The 13,800-nt window shown below is 50.4% G+C and overlaps 2 protein-coding genes and 1 pseudogene across 8 annotated transcripts in view; 2 read left to right on the top strand and 1 right to left on the bottom strand.

Moving 5' to 3' along the window:
* The window catches only part of GALNT6 (polypeptide N-acetylgalactosaminyltransferase 6), a 35,422-nt gene extending 34,189 nt beyond the window's left edge, over positions 1 to 1,233 (bottom strand). Inside the window, exon 1 of one of the 4 annotated variants that reach the window (XM_060166201.1) lies at positions 1,201 to 1,233. The gene's annotated coding sequence lies outside the window, so the exon portion shown is untranslated. Of the gene's footprint in view, positions 1 to 555; positions 612 to 1,200 lie in introns of those variants that run through there. The other 3 variants (XM_060166199.1, XM_060166200.1, XM_060166198.1) reach the window with 3 other exon arrangements.
* SLC4A8 (solute carrier family 4 member 8) overlaps positions 813 to 13,800 on the top strand; it is a 100,454-nt gene continuing 87,466 nt past the window's right edge. For all 4 annotated transcript variants that reach the window (XM_060166196.1, XM_060166194.1, XM_060166197.1 and 1 more), the window contains exons 1-4: positions 813 to 882; positions 3,936 to 4,059; positions 4,619 to 4,703; positions 6,811 to 6,968. The gene's annotated coding sequence lies outside the window, so the exon portion shown is untranslated. The remainder of the gene's footprint in view (positions 883 to 3,935; positions 4,060 to 4,618; positions 4,704 to 6,810; positions 6,969 to 13,800) is intronic.
* On the top strand, positions 8,624 to 13,364 carry LOC132529202 (rabankyrin-5-like; annotated as a pseudogene).

Here is a 13,800-nt window from a genome sequence, read left to right as displayed (position 1 = left end):
CCCAAGCCTCCAGAGGAAGAACATCTGAGGCCCTACGCCCACCGGGAGGCTTCTCACCGCTAGCCCCTTCGCTCAGGAGCAGCGTGGCACCGGCGGGAGGAAACCTCTCTGAAAGCTTTTCTGTAGCGGAGAACAGGGGGTGGCCCAACGTGGGGAGATGGGGCACAGAAGGGGTGCGGGGGGATGGGTGGGTGAAGGGCAGAGGCCACAGGGTCCCGAGAGAGTGCGCTGTCTAGTCCCTCTTCATCCTACCCCTCCAGGTCCCAGAGACCTGAGCTTTTCTTTCGTCCTTTCAGGAAGGCGCAAAGGTAGAGGGGGTCCTACCGAGGGAGGAGCTAGAGGCCACCACGACAGATGGACCAGCCCGGTCCTGCCCCTTCATTTTACTGTCGGGGGGTGGCGAGGAAGAACAGGAGGAGTAGAAGGTGGGCGGAGGGGGGAGGTGGTGAGCAAGGACTTGGCAGAAGCGAGCTCGACTGGCGGGAAGTCGCGAGAAGCAAGAGAGCTCTGGGTTCCAAGTCCAGGGGAGGGTCGCGGGCTGCTTCTGCCGCTTACCTGTCGCGCCCAGGAAGAGCCACAGCCGCGCGGCCGTGCAGGTCGCGGGTTTCCCGACGGGAAGTCCTGGAGGGCGGGGCCGGGGCGGGCCCTGCACTGCCGCTGGGGCGCGTCCTCCCCGCCTCTCCCGGGCCAGGTGCAGGCGGCCATCCGCCGCGCCCCCGAGCGCTGCAGCGCGCTGCGGAACGCCCGGCTGCCCCGAGGTCGCCCCCGGCCTTCTGCACCCAGCCCGCCGCCGCCGCCGCTGCTGGGAGCCCGGCTGCTCCAGCTTCTCCGGATCTCAGCAAACCCCGGGGGGCAGCCTCCGTGGCCAGGTTCTCAGCGCCGGTAAAGATTGGAGTGTCCTAGCCACCCCAGAGACGACAGGCATTAGCCGAGCCGCCGGCGGCGGAAGCAGCTTGTTTATGGAACCGCAGCGTGTGGCGCGCGGGCTGAGGGGCTGCCGGAGCGCTCAGAGCCGGGCAGAGAGGCGCCCCTGGGCTCCGTCCCAGGTTTGCTTCTCATCGCCGGGGTGGTCCCTAGCAAATGACTCCTCCCTTCCATACAACAGTGAGGGCAGGGAATTTGCTGTGTGCCCCGAACAATGCTAAAAAAAGCCTTCATGTGCCAGGTCTCAGGTAAATCCCAGCCCTAGCAAATACCTACAATTATTGTCCGGAATATACATGGGAGGCGGCTGATAACACAGCTAGCAAGTGCTCCTCAAAAGTGTGGTTCCTTGACCAGCAGCGTCAGCGTCATCGGATAATTTGTGAGAAATGAAGATTCTTGGGCCCCACCCCAGACCTAAATAATCCGAAACTCTGGGGATGGGGCCCAGCAATTTTATCTTTAAAAGCCCTCCGGGTGATTCTGGTGCATACTCGACTTTGAGAACCACTGAACGAGTAGAGACAGAATCCAAATAAGTAAGTTCAGTTCCTACAGCCACGCTCTGAATCATCCCCCTCGGGCTGCTCACCGGTTCAATCCAGCTCTAAGGTTCTGTGATGTAACCTTTTGGGTCCTTGTCTCAGTAATAGAGAAGGACCCCTCCAAATAGCTGATAATTTGGAAATTTTCTGGCATAGAAAGTTCGACCACCAATTCTGGTTTTCTTCTGTTTTGATATTTAAAGGCGTTTGTGTTTCTAAGTCTGTAAGACCTGGGAGCAGGGGCGTGGGTGGGTAGATCTGAGCAAGAAGGCAGTTGTGACATGAACTGGGAAGGGCAGGGGAAGCTACTGGGGATTAACAGTTGGATGGAGAGAAGTAACCTTGTTTTCTAATCTGGGACCCCAGGGTAGAATTGAGCTATTCAGAAGGAGGCCAGAGTTATTCCAGTGATGGATTCTGGAGAGAGGAGGCCAGTGGGGCATGGAGAAGAAGATCTTGTCTAGCCACACTAGATCAGGAAGCAGGTGAAGGATGGACATTCCCAAAGGGGTAGAAAATGGAGGCATCAACTCACTCTCAGCCTGGTCACCTATCTCCTCCCCTAACACCAAGCATCTGAGTAATCCCACCTCCCCCCCCCCCCAACTCCCTTCCTTTCACATTAGAGACTCTGTCCGGGGTTTAATCCCTAAACAGAGACTTTCTACAGAGTTTGCCTTGATCATCCGTTTTGGTTCCTTTACAGACCCTCAGGGTTCATTCTCGTTCCCACTGCTCCAGCTGCCACCCTTGTCACTTGCCTGATTCCACAGCTATTTTTCTCAGAATAAGGGCATTTCCTGTTGAAGACTGTGGGATGCTGCCCTTCATTTCTCTCTTTCCGGGGGCTCGACACTCCTGTGCGCGTCTGACCCTATAGTCTTTGCACCACCCTTCCTCTTGATCTGACCCTTGAGCCTTAGTCAGGACCCAGCCTGACCTGAGGGTGATGGGCTCGTCTGGACTCACAGCCTCAGTTCTTCCCCAGGACAGAGTCATGACTGTTAACCCCATCCCGGAGTCCCTGAGAGGCTGATGCCCAAGGAAGCAGCATTGGTCTGTGTTGTGTGTTCCACTTCTGGAAGCAAATTACTCATTCAGTTTTACTTTACCTGACTCTGATTTTAAACATGACTTTGAGTCCTCAGAACAATGAGCTGCCTGATTTGGAGGTGCATGTAGTCCACAGGATGTGTGACCACACTGACTGAGCTGTTCTTTTTTAAAACAATTAATTAATTTTTGGCTGTGTTGGGTCCTTGTTGTTGCACACAGGCTTTCTCTAGTTGTGGTGAGCAGGGGCCACTCTTGATTGTGGTGCACGGGCTTCTCATTGAGGTGGCTTGTCTTTGTTGTGGAGCATGGGCTTTAGGTGCGCGGGCTTCAGTAGTTGTAACACGTGGGCTCAGTAGTTGTGGCGCACGGCCTTAGTTGTTCCGCAGCCTGTGGGATCTTCCTGGACCAGAGCTCGAACCCGTGTCCCCTGCTTTGGCAGGCAGATTCTTAACCACTGCGTCACCAGGGAAGTCCCATGACTGAGCTGTTCTGTCCTCGCAGGAAGGACTGGAGGCGAGCCACACAGAATGACTGCATGGCAGGCCACTTAAAAAATAGTTTTCTTTAATTGAAAACATTATAAAGGCACTTGGTTAAAAAAAATTCAAGCACTAGCAAAAGGTATACAGTGAAAGATACATTTCATTCACTCCTCTCTGGAAATCATCTGTGCCTACTCATGACCGAAACTTTCCATCATTAAACTCTTCTGCAAGGCAGGCTTGGATTCCCCACTCCTCAAGAAGTCCTGTGAATTTCTTTCTTTCTTTCTTTTTTTTTCTTTTCTCAGAATCTTATTCTTATTTCTTGCCATTTTAGTTTCTGTTTTTGGGTGTTCTGAAATTTCGCTTTTCACAGCAGTGTACTTCAGGGGTTTTCCCCCAGAAAGGCAGGAAGTGTGGTGGGGAGCAGATCGGTGGAAGCAAGCGAGACAAGAACAGCTCTGGGAGGCTATTGACATCAGCCTTGGCCTTTATTGAGTCTCTCCCTTATGCCTGTGGTCCCTGGCGAGGGGATGCCCACCTCCGGGTGGGGCAGAATGCAGGAGACCTGCCCACCAGGAGGAGGTGCTGGCTTCACTTGGGAGGGAAAGTTTGACCGAGAAGCTGCCACGAGCACCCCAGGGAGGTCAGGAGGGAGGGCAGGCCCACCCACCCTGCCCCAGACTGTACCCCTCCCCCACCCTCTGCAGGTGCCTGACCAGCGGAAGGAACCTAACACGTCCCTTGAACATCTTTAGTCTCAGTTTCTTATCTGTAAGGACTAATGATGCCTTAGGGGTGGTTGTGCAGGTGGAGCTGAGAACTGATGCGAAAATGGCATAGTTCAGGTCCTCTGTTACATCCGTTTATCTCTTTTCTCCCCCTATTTCCCCCTTCCTCTTTCTCATCTCATTCCCGTGCTCTGAAGAGAAACCATCAAAGTGAGAAATGTTTTAGGAGCCCAAGCAGAGCGGTTCCAAGTTCTGCCGTAATCAGTCATGCATCACAGTTCACTCTGCTCTGCGGGCCTCAACTTCCTCATCCGTAAAAAGGTATAATATTATTTTTACTGTTGAGTTGTTACATTAAATAAGTAAAACGTTTAACCCAGTGCCTGGTATACAATAAGCACACAATAAATGTTAGGATGTCAGTCGTTATCACTAGCTGTTGTCCTTCTTCCCTTGCTACCTTCAACAATACCATGTTAGCCCACCATGCTTTAGCTCTGTGCTAGGTGTTGAGTAGGACCAGAGACACCAAAGTAAACAATCTACTTCCTTCTCCTCAGGACACCCTTAACCTAGGAAGGGAGGTTGATAAACGTAAAAAGGATTAGGACAGGGCAGAGCCAGGACTCTAAAGCGAGGCAAGTGCTTTGGGTTTAAAATTGAAGGGGGCACCAAAAACTCAGTAATCAAGTAGTATATAATGTAATATTTAAAAACATCAAAATTAGTGCAAAAGATATCGATGATGAACAAAATATGAACAATTTAAAACAAAGAGTAGTGCTCTGCTGAGCCATATTGGAGCCTGAGGTAAAAGAAAAGATGTGGACCCCATGTCCATGCTTTTTTCCTATTAATTTTTTTTGGCCTCGCTGCACAGTTTGCGGGATCTTAGTTCCCCAACCAGGGATCGAACCCAGGCCCTCATCAGTGAAAGAACAGAGTGCTAACCACTGGACCACCAGGTAATTCCCCCATTTTTCTTTTATATAACTGAAGCCTCCTTATATCATACAATGAATAATTGTTTACTCTCTTGGGAAACGTGGGAAAGGTGCATTATGACTAAGGACACTTCTACTTAAATTACACACGATTTTCTTCTTAAAAGCACTCAAGATACCCAGGATCTGTGTGTACTTTTTAAAAAAGAGAAATTTAATAATTGTGAAGAACATCTACATGCTTGCAAGATTTTGCTATGAGAACTCTTTCTGCTGAAAATGATGATATATTATTTATTTAATTTTTGATGGTATGCGGGCCTCTCACTGTTGTGGCCTCTCCCGCTGCGGAGCACAGGCTCCGGACGTGCAGGCTCAGCGGCCATGGCTCACGGGCCCAGCCGCTCCGCGGCATGTGGGACCTTCCCAGACCGGGGCACGAACCCGTGTCCCCTGCATCGGCAAGTGGACTCAACCACTGCGCCACCAGGGAAGCCCGATGATATATTATTGTTAATAACTTTTTTTAAAAAAGAAAGAGATATGCACATTGAACCTTCTGAAACAAAGGTAATCTTATCTCAACCTGACAAAAATATAAGAATAAACTCTCCACCAGAGCAAACTCTCCCCCAGCTAACTGCAAAACCTCTGTTATCTATCTAAAAAATAAGAGAGGAGGTTCCTATCTTCTTAGGTATTTGAACAGACGATACATTTCCTTACAGAAGGTTGAAATATATATGATGGCACTGGAGTGTTGTTTAATATTGTTTAAGATTGACAGTAAAGGAGAGGTGATGGAATAACTCAATGGCAGGTCTAATGTCCTGATTTTTAATGTCCCCTTAGTGTCCTGAAGTTTTTGCCTCACTGCTTCTTAATTCCCATGGAATCTTATTTATTTATTTTCAATAGGTAACGTGCGTATGGCACAATGATCAAAAGTTCCTAAGTATAGTGAACTACTCCTATCCCTGGTCACCTAGTTTTCCTCCCCAGAAGCAGCCACTGTTAGCAATTTCTTTTGATTCTTTCTAGAAACATAGCCCAGAGAAGGAGTCACCCTGATTTTAGCAAGTACCTTAAATAGTAGCTTTTTTCTTTTCTTTTCTTTTTTTTTTTTTTGCCACACCATGTGGCATGTGGAACTTCCCTGACCAGGGATCGAACCCGTGCCCCCTGCAGTGGAAGCCTGGAGTCTTAACCACTGGACCACCAGGGAAGTCCAACTTTTTTCATTATATTGTCTGAAGTGGTTAAAGTTATTTTAAAAGCAATTAACTTACTGAGCGCTCTTTGTGCCTCTGATAGATTTCCAGTGGACTCTCTTGGGTTTTCTAGGCAGACAGACCTATGAACAGCATAGGATTTTGGCAAAGTGAAAACGGTTTTGGAGTGAGACCTGGGTTGAATCTCTGTCTGATTTTAAATCCAGCCTTTAAAAAATGTTGGCACTCTCAAAAAAAAAAAAAAAATAAGTTGGCACCCTCCAAAGGCATCATGTAAGTACAGAGTGGTCCTTCCCCACAGGTGTGGTGGGTAGAGTGGGCAGAGGCCACACAGAACCAAGGACTGCTCCTCTGCCCTCTCCTGGGTTTGTTTGACCTGGATCTGCATAGATCCAGAGGGCTTTGATCTTGGGGATTTCTAAACAGCCAGTGACCAGGAGGAGAGACTGAAGGGGAAGCCCTAAGCTACCTTTTCTTTCTCCACGAATGGAATGTGAGTTGTGTTTGCTGAGAGCAGATTAAGATAGATTCTATTGTTTGAAATCATGGATTTATGGCTCTCTAAAGAGCTGCTAATTATCAGCAAGACCTACAACCTCAGCCCACCCCCCATGTAGTAGTGGGAAAAAACAGTCCAGCACATGGGAATGGGTACAGGTCTTCTCACAGATGGGACCCACTGCCAGACAGGGAGTTGGTGGTATTGGGTGAGGAGTGGTACTAAGAAACACCTATAGTTGGTGAGGAAAAAACCCACATTCTTACTTACTTATGGAATTTTATCAATTTGAAGAGATGCCCCAGGACATCTCTGATCCCTTTATTCACTCCATGGAAAAGATGACTGGAGATGTGGATTATCTAGTCTGTTTATATCACATAATTTTTTTCAACAGGACCTCAGAGGAGCATGAATGAACTCCTTTATATCTTACACTACCAGGAAAAGACAGACCTGAGGTGGTGCCTTGATATAAGTACAGTCCTCCAGGCTGCAGTAAGATGGGACAGCATTACATTGTCATAACGAGGGATGAGCTTAAACTTTGAAAAGGTAATTGGCCCCACTTACTAATTATCAAGACTTAAGATATCATGGGGTTCAGCAGTTACACGAGGTTTACGGAAAACTATACCAGGCTTGCCAAACTACCAAGTGACTTACCAGGTACAAAACAAGGATGCCTCGCGAATAGAAGGAGGAGCCCCACTGTGGGGAGCTGGAGACAGACTTAGGACACTGATGGGCTCTGTAATGTGTTATCCTGTCCTGGCGTTCAGTACCCTGAGGAGCCCACAGGTGCTGAATTTTTTTTTTAATTAATTAATTTTATTTATTTATTTTTGGCTGCATTGACTCTTTGTTGCGGTGCGCGGGCTTCTCGTTGCCGGGGCTTGTCTCGTCGCGGAGCACGGGCTCTAGGGGCGCGGGCCTCAGTAGTTGTGGCTCGTGGGCTCTAAAGCGCAGGCTCAGTAGTTGTGGCGCACGGGCTTAGTTGCTCCGCGGCATGTGGGATCTTCCAGGACCAGGGCTTGAACCCGTGTCCCCTGCGTTGACAGGCGGATTCTTAACCACTGTGCCACCAGGGAAGCCCCAGGTGCTGAATTTGAAGGCAGTAGTGGTCAGGGTATTTGACCTCCTGGCATTTTTGGTCCCTTGGCCATTAGCTCAATACGGTGATCTCCTTGCCGGTGATGGGCAAAGAAGTGTGTCTACTGGGGGCCTGCGGGAAAGCTTTCCATTCCTTTGAATGAAACAGATACAAGAATAAGACAGCCTCTTAAAAGCCTATCTGAGAACAAAGCCCACACAGTGACAAGGTGGAGCAAAGGGATGACAGAACCTGGGCCACCACTGACACTGGTTTTTTTTTTTTTTTTAATGTTTGTTTATTTGGCTGCGCTGGGTCTTACTTGCGGCACGTGGGATGTTTGTTGCCACGTGTGAGATCTTCATTGCCACGTGCAGGATCTTCATTGCTACATGTAGGATCTTTAGTTGCGATATGCGGATCTTTCGTTGTGGCATGCGAACTCTTAGTTGCGGCATGTGGGATCTAGTTCCCTGACTAGGGATCGAACCTGGCCCTCTGCATTGGAGCGCAGTCTTAGCTGCTGGACCACCAGGGAAGTCCCCACCACTGACACCACTGAGCTGGAGCTTATACTGCTCACGGGGTCCATCCTATCCTGGTATCTGTTATGTGAGATAACTCAGTGGGCTGTTGTGGAGCCAAGGGAAGGATAGGGGGCACCAGTCCAAAGCGACCCAGACCTCCTCTAAGGACATTCAGATTTTGCTTTGAGTGTACAAAAACTAGAATTTTCTATAGAACCTGGAGCACAACAGTGGAAACAATCCTACCTGGGGAGTCAGAGAACCTCAGAGCTGATATGACCCTCATCTTTTAACTCCCATGGCGAGGAAGCCACGTCTGAATGGGAGCCTTAGCCTGCTGCCCACGTGAGCAGCTCCTCTGAGCCCTCTCAGAGGAGGGAAGCACTGGAGCTGGGACTCATGCACCTCTTGCCTTCGGTACCAGAGAGTAGGAGCCCAGGGAACGTCCTGGAGGTGCCAGGTCACCTCGCCCATTCTTCACAGGGTTACCCCACAGTCAGATGCTATGGGGGAGGCACATCTCAGTATATGGGGTGGGAAGCCCTGATAGAACTCCCCCCAAGCAAAGGAAAGACTTGGAGAGTGGCGGCATGGGGTCCCTCGGTTAGCTGGCAGTTCTGTAACTGTGGGCAAATTGTTCAACCTCAGTTTTCTCTTTTTAAAAAGAAGATATTGAGGTGGGTCTGTTGTGGAATTTGATGAGTTAATGGGTGTAAGTCACTTGTAATGTGCTCAGAATATAATGAATGGCTTTCCTGGTGTGCCCATAACTCCTCCAGAAAGCCTCACCTGCTTGTTTTCAGCGTTTGGGCAGGAGCCACACAGCTTTTTGATGAGCTTGGCTGACTGTGGAGTTTGGTCTGGGTTTGAGGCTGGGCAGGAATGACCACTTGGATCCAGTTCAGAGTTCTTTCGTGTTGGTTTATTCCCCAAGGAGCTGAAAGCAGTCCAAGGGATAGAAATGAGACCAGGGTACATCCAGGTGGCTCCCCATGGCCTCTTGTGTCAGTGCCCAGAGAAGCATCCCTCAGAGTTTGGTGACGTTGGCAGCCAGCGGGCAGGAAGACGTCTGCCAGAATGGAGGAGTGCAGAACTGCAGGTTGGCTGCCTTTGGACCCCGGGCATGGCACACCCAGAAACAACAAAAATACCTCGTAAGGCAATCATTCTGTTACTCAAGCCAGGTGACCCGGGTCTAAACTGCAAGCCTTGAAATGCTTCCTGGATCAACCTTGGGGCAGTCTGTCTCCCCTTATCTGTCCCTGTGCTGCAGGTAGGCAGCTGTTAGTCCGTAAAGAGCCTTATGAGTTGTGAGCAGGCCCCCCTTCCTCTGGGCAGGCGCAGACCTGTGTCAGGGCGTGGCTTGGCAAGCGAAGCGTGAGCCGGGTGCAAGCTACACGGCCACCCGGAGCGGTCTCGGAGTTCCCATCTCTGTCCACAGCCTGCCTCAGTGATCTCTGCCTCAGAGGCAAGGGAAGGGGCTTCACTCAGGGTGAAACCAGACTTGGGGGCAAACTCTAGGAATCTGCCTGCTTCGCCACTGTTGCTGTTTGCTGTAAGAGTAGACGCAGATCTGATGTCAGGAGCTGCGTGGAGGAGACTGATGACTACTTAGGACCCGAACTGCTTACTGAGCATGAACTTGTCAGTCTGTGAGGCTGACTCCTGACCAAATGCAGGAGAGCCTGGGGAGCTTGACTATGTACGGGGACAGACGGAGACTGGGACAGGACCGGTCAAGTGCAAAGGACCTTCTTTCTTCTTTGTCTAGCATGTTTTCAGGGAACCACCTTTGATTCTTAGTCCATGGAGTTCAGATGAGGCCCACTTCACTCCCCAGTACCAAGGGTGGACCTACAGACGGAGGAGGCCCTGCCTTGACCAAAGGAGCCTGCATCCTCGCCCCGCGCAGCGGACAGCAGCGTCTACCTGCGGACACCACTGCACGTGACGATTGCCTGTAATCATCCGGATGTGGTGTCTGTCATCCTGGGGCAAAAAGCTAATGCTCTTCATGCCACCAACAACCTGCAAATTATTCCAGCCTTCAGCCTCAAGGATTCCCGAGACCACACCGTGCTGGGCCTGGCATTAGGGACTGGCACGCACACAACCGCAGCCCAGCTGCTGGGCTCCGGGGCTTGCATCCACGACACCATGTCAGACGGGCAGACCTTGCTGCACACGGCCATGCAGCGGCGGGACGGCAAGAGCGTGCTCTTTCTCCTGGAGCACCAGGCGGACATAAACGTCAGGACTCAGGCTGGGGAGACGGCTCTTCAGCTGGACGTCAGAAATCAGCTTCCCCTTGTCGTGGCTCCCACACGCACGCGAGGAGCTGACACGTCTGGGCCAGATGAGCAGGGGAACGCCCCACTGTGGCTCGCACTGGCTCATAATCTGGGGGACATCGCATCCACTCTGGTCAGGCGTGGTTGTGATGCCACGTGCTGGGGCCCAGGACCTAGTGGGTGCCTTCGGACACTGCTGCACAGAGCCGTTGATGAAAACAAACGAGTCCATCGTCTGCTTTCTTATTCGCAGTGGCTGCTGAATAGTCCCAGACAGCGTGGTGCTGATGGAGAAGGAGAGGAAAAGGCCAGAGGTGGGCAGAGACCCCCTTGCATTTGGCAGCCTCCTGGGGGCTGGGAGAGACGATACAGTGTCTTCTGGAGTTTGGTGCCACTGTAAATGCACAGGATGCAGAAGGAAGAGCGCCTGTCCATGTGGCCATCAGCAACCAACATGGCGTCGTCATTCAGCTGCTGATTTCCCACCCTGATATCCGCCTGCATGTCCGACACAGGCAGGGCCTGACCCCCTTTGCCTGTGCCAAGACCTACAAGAACAACAAGGTGGCCAAGCCCATCCTGAAACGAGAGTCCGGGGCTGCTGAGCAGGTGGATAGCAAGGGCCGGAATTTTCTTCACGTGGCAGTTCAGAAAGTGTGCTGTTCCCGATCAGTGTCTAGGCTAACGTGAATTCCAGAGTCCAGGATGCTGCCAAGTTGACCCCTTTGCACCTTGCTGTCCAAGCAGGCTCAGAAATTAATATAAATATGTATATTTATGTATATCATACGTATGTGCAAAGATCCTCTGGCCACCGTGATTAGTTTAGGGTTTAGCACATTACCCAAGCCAGGCTACTCAGAGCCTTTCCTGAGATATTTCCTGGAACTAGCAAAAAAGATGACCCCCTCCCCCCAGCCCCACACCTCTGATCCCCTACCCCACGTGACCACTGATGGAATCATTAGCTGGGAAGGTGATGTAAGTTCAGAGCAGCTAATGGCCATCTTTGCTATTACATGAGGAAGGAGAGTCAGCCTGAGCATGAACACAACACTGAGAAAGCAAAGAATAAAGGTAAAGCACGAGAGGACCCTAACGTTATATTTTGTACTCCTGGATCCTGCTATACCTGAAGGCGTTTATTCCTAGATTTCTCCCTTCTTCCGCTTTCTCTTTTTCTCCTTTTCTTTTCCATTTTTTCCTTTCCTTTACTGTCTCGCCCTCCCTCCCTCCCTCTGTTCCTGTTCCCCCTCTCTTCCTTCCTTTCTTCTTTCTCATTTTGGTTGAAATTTGTTTGAGTGTGTTTTTGTTACTTGCAACCCAAAGAATCCGACCAGTAAACAATATGATGCACTGGATTAACTTACTGCTCTGGGAGAGAGGTAAAAGGGCTCTCTATGTTCATTTAAAACCAGGCCTGGCAGAGAGACAGCAGAGAGAAACTCCTAATAAAAACTTAGGAAAGGACACTTCTGGCTCTCCAAGGAGCAGAGAGAGTTGAGTGGTAACTCATAGTGTGGCAGGGTATGGGGGACACTTACAGATTGGGAGGGATGGACCACCCATCCTTTTAGGCTTTAACCTGTGAGATATACTCGAACCAGACAATTTCCCAGGTAGGACTTGGGAGATAGCTGGGAGACCAGGGAACTGGAGGGCTTCTGCTTGGGAGACGTCCCCAAGTCTAGAGAGGCAAGAGGCTGTTGCAGGGTCTGGCCTATCCCTAAGCCCCTCAGGACATGGGGTGCCTCAGACCCTGTTAGTGCTGGGTGAGCAGAGAGTTCGCCATTTCTCCACTTCACTGCTACGTTCGGTTCCGGCCTGTTGACGTTCTGTGGCCAACCATGTCCCCCATGTTTGCTTTGGAGAGATTGTACCGAGTTCCCTAGTGAGGTCTTCCCTGTTGCATATAAAGAGTGGCTCTGTAACCTTCCTTTGTGCAAATCTTTGGCCATTTTCCTAGGGTTACCTGCTAGAAGTGGAACTTGCTGGGTCAAAGGCTATGAACATTATTAAGGTTTTTGATTCTTATTCCAGGAGGCACTATTATCCATTACGAGAAAAGAGATGTAAAAAGTCCCCACCCTTTTCGGCTAGGAGAGGGCTGATGGCTAAATAACTAGAGTAAGAGGTGACCTGTTTTTCAGAAAAACAGAGCCATATCACAATGTCTATAATAAATGGAATTAAGACCGTAAAATGTGGTGTGGGTGCAGCAGATCACATAGCATTAAACAAATTGGACTGCCTGGTTCCCTGAAGATACATGGGTCAGAAAGCACCAGAAAGACCCAATGGGGTTATCAGGGTGCTTCCTTGAATATAGGAAGTGTCGGGACAGTAACAACTGAAGTTGCATTTACTGAAGGCGACTTTTGTGTAAACAGGGTTAGGACCGGAGGAGGGCAAAGAACTAGCATTTCTCTCTCAGGGAGCTCTTTGTTGAATGAGAGAGATCACCAGCTACAAATCAAATTATCCCAGGAGGGAAAGTCTGTCCTGGCGTAAGCAAGAGCGTCCTAACATTCTATCCACAGTTGGAATGGTTAATGCACGTGGAAGCTCCGTGGAAGCCGTAGAGCATCGCTGGCGTGGGGTGCAGTGGTAGGCACTAGGGGATCAGAGATGAAAACTCAGTCCCTATCTGTGAAGAGATATCAGTCTACTGCACAAACCTTCTAGAATGAGATAAGACCCGTACTGTAATAGAGGGACGTTATGCAGGAGGTCCAGGATGGCACAAAGGAGGGTATGATTAACTTCCCTGCTGGAGGAAGAGGCGAGGTGACCTGGTTTGCGAAGAATGAGTAGAAGTTTGCCAGGTGGGCAAGTGGGGGAGACACAGATAGAGGGAGGGGCATATGTGTGACCTGGGTGGCCCCCAGAATTTGGAGTGCAAATAACATGCCCCAGCTTGTCCCCAGGATTTAGTGCTCTAGGTCCCTTGGCCTGCCAGAGCAGATCCAGAAGCTTAGCCTGGGGCCCTCTGAGGCTCCATTCTCTCCCCAGCATCCCTGTGGTCACTAGTGTTGAGTAGCGGCAGAGCTAGAGGGGTGCAGGGTAGGCGGGCTTGTTGCAGAAGGGGGCCAAAGTTAACGAGGAGCCAGCCCCAGCCAGCTCGTCCTCAGGGCAAAGTTGGAGGCATGTGAAAGGACGAGGGTGCTGCAGCTATGTCTTGCCCTGAGAGGTCATTGCACTCCTGGCTGGACCAGTCAGAATTCCCTGTTTAAAACTCTTTTGGCTTTTCCACTAGGCCACTTCCAGCGGGTAAGCAGCCTCCGGCCCTAGGGGTGTGGAGTGCACAGATTCTAATTGTAGACGTCTGTATCTGTTTCTTGTGACTGCTATGACAAAGTACCACAAACTGGGTGGCTTAAAACAGAAATTTATCGTCTTACAATTCTGGAGAAATCTGCAGGGTCGTGCTCCCTCTAAAACCTGTAGGGGGACCCTTCCTTGACTCTTCCTAGCTT

The sequence above is a fragment of the Lagenorhynchus albirostris genome, chromosome 11 (assembly GCF_949774975.1).
Source record: "Lagenorhynchus albirostris chromosome 11, mLagAlb1.1, whole genome shotgun sequence".
NCBI lineage: Eukaryota > Metazoa > Chordata > Mammalia > Artiodactyla > Delphinidae > Lagenorhynchus > Lagenorhynchus albirostris.
Note: the sequence above shows the minus strand (reverse complement) of the source record. Positions and strands in the feature narration are given on the sequence as shown.